At 46.8% G+C, this 10,012-nt stretch overlaps 1 long non-coding RNA gene across 1 annotated transcript in view; it reads left to right on the top strand.

Moving 5' to 3' along the window:
• Positions 1-277: 277 nt before the first annotated feature.
• Positions 278-10,012, top strand: part of LOC109316144 — a 21,142-nt gene continuing 11,407 nt past the window's right edge. Inside the window, exons 1-2 of the long non-coding RNA XR_002102730.1 lie at positions 278-406; positions 1,443-1,446. This is a non-coding gene — a long non-coding RNA (uncharacterized LOC109316144). The remainder of the gene's footprint in view (positions 407-1,442; positions 1,447-10,012) is intronic.

Genomic DNA, 10,012 nt, shown 5'->3' with positions numbered 1-10,012 from the left:
CACAAATGCCCTTCTTAAGGCATAGGGAAAGTCTGTTGGTGTTTGTGTGCTTTCCTGGGTAGAATAGAAGACCAAATGCAAAATGCAGGTCTGTGAAAATGCAAATCTGTGGCAGTAAGGTTCAAAGTGAATGGGAAACAATAGGTGTGAAAAGGCAGTTGGGGGGAGGAAGAGGGAGAAAATGATAAAATGTAGCTGGTAAAATGCAGACAGGTTACCTGGGTGTAGGTTGTAGCCATATTGGTCTAAGGACATAGGCAGACAAGGTTCTTTGTGCGAATCTGATATCTTTTATTAGACCAACTTAAATAGTTGGAAAATAATTATTAAGCAAGCTTTTGGGTTCAAAAACCCATCGTCAGGTTAAGGAAGTTTCAGCCGTTGGTGTGTGCTCTTCCTGGCTGGAGTGAAAAGTAAAGAAGCCGAAGGCTGGGCTGGGCTGCATACAAGACAGGCAGTCAGTGAAAATATAGATTGAGGAGTCACTGGGTGAGAGACAGGTGGGAGGGGGTGGGGAGAGAGAGAAGGGGGATGAAAAGTGGAGAGATACCTGGGGAGTCAGATGTCAAGCAGGTTATAATGTGTCATAAATCCAATGTCTATATTTAGGCCATGATTTTTAGTATCCAGGAGGTTGATGAAGTGGACTTCATAGGCTTGTCTCTGGGAAGTGTTGTGTAAGTTTCCTTTGAGGATCAGGACAGAGGTTGGAGAGAGAGTGGTTTTCTTGGGAGAAATGTGCCCCCACTGGTAATTGGGTATTCCTGTCTTTGACAGATTTCCCGTGTGCATTCATTCTGGTGCGCAGTTGTTGTTTGGTCTCTCCTACGTATTTTCCATCAGGGCATTTGGTGCATTGGATGAGATATATTACATTTCTGGAGGTGCAGCTGTAAGATCCAGGAATGCTGATGGCTCTGTTGTGGGGTGTAGTAATTGTGGGGGTGGTGGAGATGTGTTGGCGGGTTTTGCACTTCTTGTCATGGCATGGTCTGGATCCTTTTGGTGTGTTCTGGGCTTGAGGAAGTTTGCTTCTGGTGATGAAGTTAGCAAGGTTCGGTGCTTGTTTGAAGGCTAGGACGGGTGGCTCTGGGAAGATCTTTTTAAGAGTAAGGTCTCTTTCTAGTATGGGCTGCAATTGTTTGAGGATTTTCCATACAGGTTCGAGGGAGAGGTGATATGTCATAACCAGCGGTGTGAGATTTGTGTGTGTGTGGGGCGGAGTTCTGTACTGCAGCAGTTCTTCATGTGGTATCCAGGTGGCTCTTTCAAACATGCAATCTATCTCTCTGGAGGAATGTCCTTGTTGGGTGAAAGCCTTTTTAAGATTGGTGAGATGGCAATCCCGGGTGCTTTTCAGCGCAAATTCGGTGGTATCTGAGGGCTTGGCTGTATATCACAGCTTTTTTGGTGTGTTTATGGTGATTGCTTGTTCTGTAAAGATATGTGTGTTGTTCTGTGGGTTTCTTGTATAATGTGGTCTGTATTTTATCATGGATACTGATCATTGTGTCTAAAAAGGAGATGTTGGTGCTGGAGTATTCCAGAGAAAGTTGGATGGAGGGATGGCGGTTGTTGAATTTCTGATGGAACTCAGTCAGGGATTGTAGGCTTTCAGTCCAAATGATGAAGATGTCATTGATATATCTTAAGTATAACAAGGGTTTGATGTTGCAGTTCTTGAGGAAGTCTTCTTCCAGGTGGGTTATAAAAAGGTTGGCATACTGTGGGGCCATTTTGGTGTCCATAGCTGTTCCCATCGTCTGGAGGAAGTGTTGATTATTGAAAATGAAATTGTTGTGTGTGAGGATGAAGTGCATAAGGTCAGTAATATCTTTGGGTCTGTATTCTGAGTTGTAATCTTGTTCCTGGAGATATGTAAGGCAGGCTTGGATGACATCCTGGTGTGGGATGTTGGTATATAGGTTGGTAACATCCATGGTGGCTAGAAGAGTGTTGCTGGGAAGGTGGTCTATGTTTTTAAGCTTGTGTAAAAAGCCTGTAGGTGCTAAGTGGTTCTAGGATTGATTCAACGAAACCTGATAGTTCCTCAGTTAGGGTCTGTCACAGGGTAATGGCATGGTACAGATCCCAAAGGGCAAAAGGGGAACCCCGAGACCCAAATCAGGCCCGGGAAGATGAGGGGAGAAGAAAAAAAACAACGATCTCCTTACCTGCAGCCAACGCCGCAGAGGGACCGGAAGAGGTGGCGGGACCGACGCGGCTGATTAGCCGCGTCTTTTTGAAATTGTGGCCAGCTGCAATCAATGAAGATTGGAGCTGGCGGAGGGAAATAAAGAGCGCCCCGAGGGAAGAGGAAGAAAAAAGCAGGAGTGGAGCCACAAGCAGAGATACTCTTGGGGCCCTGCTCGGAGGCAAAGAAGAGACCAGCAGTCCACTGCAAGGCAGGAAGATACCCCGTGGCTGCGAGAAGGAGACCACCCAAAGAGAGGTGGTGGATGCCTGGGCTTGCGATGGCAGAGCCGGGTGCGAGGATCCGGGGACGGAGACCATCAAGAGAAGCCACTCAAAAGAGAAAGGGACGAGGTGGGACCGGCATGGGTTCGAGGAGACCCCCAGAGTCCATCCCGGCAACGAGCCGAGAACGTAAGCAGCGAGAGGGGCTGCAGAGGACAGGATCCTGCCGGGTGGAACCACTCAACGAGGGACCGAGTAAGGAACGAACCGGAGTGCCTGGAAGTAGCCCGGGCGGCACTTTGAAAGTACAGCAACCAGATAGAGAGGTGCCGTAGAAAGGATTGGAAAGGGGAGAGGATTTTCCCTGGGCCAGGGAGGCCAGACTTTATTTTGTAACCAGAGAGCCTTACTAGTAATGTTTTCTTTGAGTTCTTGGTTAAGTTGCCCACTTTTGGAGAGGTAGTGAGGAGACCTCAGAAGGGTTTCTTAACCAGCTGGGTCTAGGGTCAGGATATACCTACAGATTTGCAGCAAAGCACCCCTTGGCATTGCAAGACGAGGGCGGGCCCGGGAAACAACAGCAACTCGGTGTGGCTGGGTACTAGGGCGAGGTGTAGGGGAGGGCGGAGTCTCGCAGAAGACCGACGCCCCTAAGAGTCCGGGCTCCGGATAGGCCTGAGTAGTCGACCCTTCCACTGAAAATTACAAGCAAAGCTGTGGCAGGCAAGATAGAGGTGGGGACTACCCCAAGGACATATCTGGGATAGACAACTTCCAGGACAAGGTGACAGACAAGCCCACACATCCGAAGCCAAGCAGCATGGGACCGGATGTTTGAAGTCCACCGGGTGCAAGGTCCCATGGTTGCATATGATAGGTCTGCCAGGGTTCTCTTGTTTGTGGATTTTAGGGAGCATGTAAAAAGTCCCTGGGTTAGGTAGTGGGGAGATTAAGGTCTGTAGTTTTTCTTGTAGTCTTGCTGGAAATGATTTGATGGTATTGTTGAGTTTCTTGGTGAAAAGGGGAGTAGGATCTTCTTGTAGTTCTTTGTAGTAGGTGCTGTCAGAAAGCTGTGTGTTAGCTTCCTTTATATAGTCCTCATGGTTTAGGATGACTATGGCTCCTTCTTTATCTGTTGGTTTTATTACTATTTGGTGGTTAGATCTTAGAGATTCTATGGCCTTTTTCTCTGGTAGAGAGAGGTTGTTACGGTGGCATGTATTGCTGATTATTTCATTGTTCATTATTTCCCTGTGTCCCGGGGGCTGAGGTAACAAGGAACACTTACCTGAAGCGCAGGACAGGAGAGATGTGGAGCCGGAGGGAGAACCTGAGCGGCTTGTTAGCTGCCTCTTTGTACAGCTGCGGCCGGCAGCTGACGTCAGCGTCAGATGCTGGCCGGCGGATTTAAAAATGGCGGCCACTGCTCTGGAGGCAGAGGATAGCCCGGAAGCCAGACTGCCGTCAGGTCCAGCAACGGCGTGGGCTCCGCAGGCAGGGCGATGAAAAGCCAGCGTGCCAGAGGGAGCAGTGGCCAAGGAGAGAAGCCCAACGACTGGAACATCGGCAGGTCAACCCAGGAGTGATGGATCGGGTGAGCAAAGGAAGACCAGGGCAACCCAAGAAGAATCAGAGGACCCCAAAGTAAGTGTTGAGATGGTGGGTGCGGGCTACGCCGAAGAGGAGGTGAAAGACCAAGGACCACTTGGCTGGAGGGTGATCAGGGCAGGATCGCCGCCAGAACCACCGGACATCAATTGAGGGGCACAAGTGGGGTAACTAGAGAGTGACCAAGGGGAACTCCCCCCTTCCCTGCTCATAGGGATCTGTGGTCAGGGATCTGGTGGAGGGTCAACTAGGTAGTCGGGACGCTAAAATCCCCGAGTGGGGGCACGAAGCAAAGAGGTGCACAGGGTAAAGGGCTTGTGGTGAGGGGCCTATAGAGGTTGCGGCTGAGGCTCCTGTGTAGGCTGGTGTGAAAGTGCTCGACTTCAGGGTAGGCGTACCCTACAGGTATTTTGGGGCTCGAAGATAGGAACTGCATTAGAAGCCGGTGGGAACAACACTGGGCGAGCACAAGGAAGCAGAGGCTACAGGTGGCGTGAGGCCAGGGTGTAGGGTGGTGGAGCCCTGTGAGCAACCAGCGGGCCAGGCCCGGGCCACTGAGGGACCCATGAACTAGCCCTGCCCCACTGGGGGAACAACAAGTCGTGGCAGAAGAGGGCGAGGTTGGCGACGTGGGAGGACAAACAACCCCAGTAACGAACAGGGCCGGAAGGGGAGGAGCCAACTGCCAGGAGGGCAGAACTCCTAGGAGCGGCTCGAGAAGGCCCACTGGGGACACCCTGAAGGAGTCAATGTAGCGGTCGAGGTTAGGGTTTCATCCACTGTGAGGTGTCCTGGGGTTATCAGATAGCAAGCAGGTTCTAATGTGCCATAAATCCAATGTCTATATTTAGTCCTTGATATTTTGTATCCAGTAGATTTATGAAGTGAAGTTCATAGGCCTGTCCATGAAAGGTGTTTTGTAAATTCCTTTTGAGAGTTAGAACTGAGAGATTGGAGAGAGTGGGTATCTTGTGAGAAGTGGGGCCCCACAGGTAATTGGGGTTTTTTGCTTTTGATAGATTTTCCGTGTGCATTCATTTTGGTACACAGTTGTTGTTTGGTTTCTCCTACATATTTTCCATCAGGGCATTTGGTGCACTGGATGAGATATATTACATTTCTGGAAGTGTAGGTGTAAGATCCAGGAATGATGATGGTTCTGTTGTGGGGTGTCGTTATTGTTGGAGTGGTGGATATGTGTCGGCGGGTTTTACATTTTTTGTCCTGGCCTGGTCTGGATCCAGCCAGTGTGCTTTGGGCCATAGGAAGTTTGCTTCTGTTGATGAGGTTGGCAAGGTTTGGTGCTTGTTTAAAGGCTAGGATGGGTGGTTCTGGAAAGAACTCATTAAGAGTTGAGTCTTCTTCTAGTATGGTTGTAATTGTTTGAGGATTTTCCATATAGGTTCCAGGGAAGGATGGTATAACATAATTAATGGTGTGGGATTCATGGGGATTCTTAATTCTATTTCCTTTGACCACAACTGTCATTTCTGGCTTTCAATGGAGCTTAGGCTCAGGCTCCTAAATCACTCGGTATATTTATAAAAAATCACTCATGAGTTGATCGCCAACTGGGCACAAGGTATTCCTAGTGACTTGCACTATTTGACACCTTAGAATTATAGGGTTGGGCAGCGCTTAGAGCATCATCTAATCCAGCCCCCTGTGCAGATGCAGGATTCATCTCAGAGAGACACCTTTTTCATTATACATATTGCCATGGCCGTTGCAGTCCCATTTGAGGACAGGTGCCCCATTGTACTAGGTGCTGCAGTCTTTCATTCCAAGGTGAATTGTAATTTAGTTTTCCTGGTGGTTTGTAGCTTTCCCCTTTCGACTGCAATCTCTCCTATCTGAAGTGCTTTTGCTACACTCTGCCATATGATATCATTACTCCCAATCTGCCCCCTCTCTCCCCCTGTAAAATGTAAACAAGCAATCGCTCCAGGATTATCAGAATGACTTTCTTTACAACAACTCAAAAGCACTATTTATTTGCTCCTCGTGTCATCAGCCTGTGTTGTTCACTGCCACAGAAGGCCTTTGAACCAAAGATTGTAGCTGGGGTTTTTAAAAGATTGCATACATTTATGAGAGATGATACAGGACAGGTTTTGTCTAGAGAGATTTAGGTGACCAACTTCAGCCAGGCCCCTAACTCCCTTTAAGCACCCAGCCATAATTAGTAGTTACATTCTCTGAAATAAGGTTAATAACATCTCATGATTTTGGCCATAGGTTGATCACTCTGCTGGCATAATATTTGATTTTGCTAGAAGAGCAGAATTTTTCCAACACCCATACATTTCTCTATATATCATGGTGGTAAAGAAAAGTCATCTTCTAGAACTGAACAAGTTAGTAGCATATAATAAACAGTATTATCCTGAAGGTGGCCTTAGGGCTACTTTCCCTTTAGGGCTGTCTCTCTCTGTCCCTGTCTCTCTCTCCTTGCTTCACTGCAGAGCTACCACTTAGTACCTTCCCCAGCCCCTCACCTGCCTGACTGCTTGTTTCTGTTCAAAAGAAAACCTGCATGTGCATCACATTCAGAAGCATCAAGTGGAGACCACTGTTGAAGACAAAACACTAGACGTAATAGTGATCCCATGACAGTCTGGCTGGCAAAGAAAAAACAACATTTCTTTATCTGGCCTGGAATACTATTATGCCATCTTCCTTTGCAGAGGGTACTTCCCTGCTGTATAATGTATGCGTAAAATATCCCACCATCAACATTGTGATCTTCTCTGGCCAAAAGCAAAGTACCTTCCTTTCTCCCTGCAATGTACATTATTTTCCCTCATTGCTCTCTCTTTGTTTATATGCCACTGCAATCTCTGGCAGCAATGCCACGCTCCAAAAGCTTCAATCATTTTCTCAGTCTGCTTTCTTCTTGGTCCAAATTTCACCAAAATTTCTTTTTGGTCAAATACTGAACTTCATGAGATTTCTCAAATAGAGCCAAAGAAACTTCATGAGATTTCTCAAATAGAGCCAAAGAAAAGGATAGATACAGCTCCCATTTGCTTTTTGTTTTGTCTATTTTCTTAAATTAACATAGTATCAAACTTTTTCATCCAACCTACTGCAAAGGGGACTGGCTCCATCTGCTGGAGATACACAAATGCGAGCATATGTTTGCTCTATTTTTAACTACCCCCCTCTGATTTTCTTCCCCTTTGACAGCACAGTATAATTACCTGTATTAAGGGTCATAAAGGAAAAAGAAGCAACACTTTATCTGGTGATGTCTGTCTGGTGGCCTTTGTAAAATGTATTTGGCTTGGTGTGGTTCTGAATGCACAGATCCCCACCTCTTAGATGGCTAATAATTTGCTCAGTGCAACATAAACCAGAACCCCCAGATCTGGCGTGGTCCGTTATGTCACAGAGGATCAGTGGTATGGAGCTGTGCTGTGCCACGTGACCCATCCCCTCTGCAGCTCACCTCTCCACTGTGGAGCCTGCTGCTCTCCAAATCTGTGCTCTCTCACTGCCGAGGGGTCAGGTACTTCCCGTCAGGGTGAGAGCAGACAGCTGGCTTCTCCATGGGGTGGAGACTCTGAACCTGCAGCAATGGCTGGGTCACAAGCTCTAGCCTGTACTGACAAATGCTGCCAATGCTTGGTATAAACCATGGACTAGACAAGGATCCCTCAGTATTGCCAACCCAGGCAATACTAAGTCACTCACCTGCCCAGGTCATGAGAGTAAAAAAAAAAAAAAATCATTTTGTCTTCTGGCTACTGTCAGATCATGTTTTCTGGCTTTTCTTCAAAACTATGAGTGCTTGTAACTCCCTCTTTTATAAAAAAGGAGAACTGGGATTCTTCTGTATTCACAGGACTCCTGAAGCTAGGGATTTAAAAAGCACCACATATTGTGAGAGTTGGGACTGCTTGGCCTTAAAGTGCTTGCAATCTATGAAGTCAATCCCAGTCAAGAAATAGGATGCATAGTGCAGTGAGAGCCAGGAGGCTGAGTTCTCATGGGAGGCTGGGTGAAATATAGCTCTGTCACAGGCCATTTCACAAAATCCCCATTACACAGCAATGACCTCTGTTGTCCTTTAGCAGAAAGTCTGAAGCAAAGACCTTTGTTACAGTGTCTATGAATGCCACAGTTTTCCAAATGTATTAATCTAAAAGCTGCACTTTATCCTTCCTTGATCCTGCTTCTCCACGTTAGCAACTGTTGTCATTGCTACAGGGAAGTTTTGCCATTGCAAACAGGAAAGAAGGTCACTCATGAGACTGGAAACAGGAGGAAAATTGGTTTGAAGACAATGGTAGAACACCAATAGATAGAAATAGGAGCAATATTGGGCTGAAGATCAAAAAAAGATGATCTTGGGAGAGGACACATCACTAGATCAGCATACAGGTCAAGCATCTGACTTTCATGCTCTCTACATAATTGGTTTCATTGCAATATAAAACTGAAACCTGCCACCTCTTATTCCACATTTGCCCAGCCTGCCAAAAGTTATCTTGGAACTAAGGCAGTGGTTAATTCTCATTTGAAATGAGTTGGATTTCATTATCATATTTTTCTATGGGTTATGGTGACATCCATCACACAGTACTGCTGACTGCAAAAGTTAGATGCTTTTCATAAGGCTGCCTCCCAGTTAATCTTCTTGAAGTGTGAAAGGAACACATCTTTATGGTGTTCTGAAATGGCCTGTCACCTAGAAATTAAGCTTAATCAACAAATCTGAAGCCATGTCAAACAACTACAAATTTATCTTGGCAAGAAGCCTGGTATTACTCAAGGATGCTGGTACTTTTATAGAACTGAAGGTAATTATGGAGAGAGAGAATAGGCTGGATTGTTTTTGGGTGCTTGGGCCTGAATCCCTGGTGATAAATGATCCATGTTTCACTCTTATTTAGAATCCTAGAGTCAGAGAAAATTAGGATTGGAAGGAAGCTCAGGAGATCATCTAGTTCAACCCCCCGCTCAAAGCAGGATCACCCCTAACTATCTCATCCCAGCCAAGGCTTTGTCTTCCCAGGTCTTAAGAGCCTCCAAGGATGGAGAGTCCACAACCTCTCTGGGTAACTTGTTCCAGGGTTCACTACCCTCCTAGTGAGAAAGCTTTTCCTAATACCTAACCTAAACCTCCCTTGCTGCAACTTGAAGTAATTGCTCCTGGTGAAAGAACAGGTTAGGAACTATTTAGAAAAGCTGGATGTCTACAAGTCCATTGGGGCCAGATGCAATGCATCTGAGGGTGCTGAAGGAGTTGACTGATGTTTTTGAAGAGCTCCACGAGCACCTCTCCTGAGCGCCATGAGTCTCCAGAGTCTGGAACAGACTCCCCCCAGAAGTGGTGCAAGCACCTACTCTGGATACCTCTAAGAAACACTGGGATGCTTATCTCCCCGGGGTGATCTGACCCCCACTGACTTCCTACCACTTGGGCAGGGGGCTGGATCCAGTGATTTCACAAGGTCCCTTCCAGCCCTAATATCTATGAAGAGTCTGAAGCTGCTAGCCATCATCTTTGAAAACTCGTGGTGATCAGGGGAGGTCCTGGACAATTGGAAAAGGGCAAATATAGTGACCATCTTTAAGAAAGGAAAGAAGGAGGATCTGGGAAACTACAGACCTGTCAGCCTCACCTCAGTCCCCAGAAAAATCATGGAGCAGATCCTCAAAGAATCCATTTCTAAGCACTTGGAGGAGAAGAAGGTGATAAGGGACAGTCAGCATAGGTTCACCAAGGGTAAGTCATGCCTGACCACCCTGACTGCCTTCTATGATGAAAAGACTGGTTCTGTGGATGCGGGTAGACCAGTGGATGTGGGTGGTATACCTTGATTTTAGCAAGGCTTTTGATATGGTCTCCCACAGAATTCTTGCAGGCAAGCTAAAGAAGTACGGGCTAGATGAATGGACTGTAAGGTGGATAGAAAGCTGGCTGGAGCCTTGGGCCAATGGCTTGATGTCTAGTTGGCAGCTGGTATCAAATGGCATG

Source organism: Crocodylus porosus, unplaced genomic scaffold (genome assembly GCF_001723895.1).
Source record: "Crocodylus porosus isolate Cpor-Errol unplaced genomic scaffold, CroPor_comp1, whole genome shotgun sequence".
Taxonomy (NCBI): Eukaryota; Metazoa; Chordata; order Crocodylia; family Crocodylidae; genus Crocodylus; species Crocodylus porosus.
This window is presented reverse-complemented; position numbering and strand designations above follow the sequence as displayed.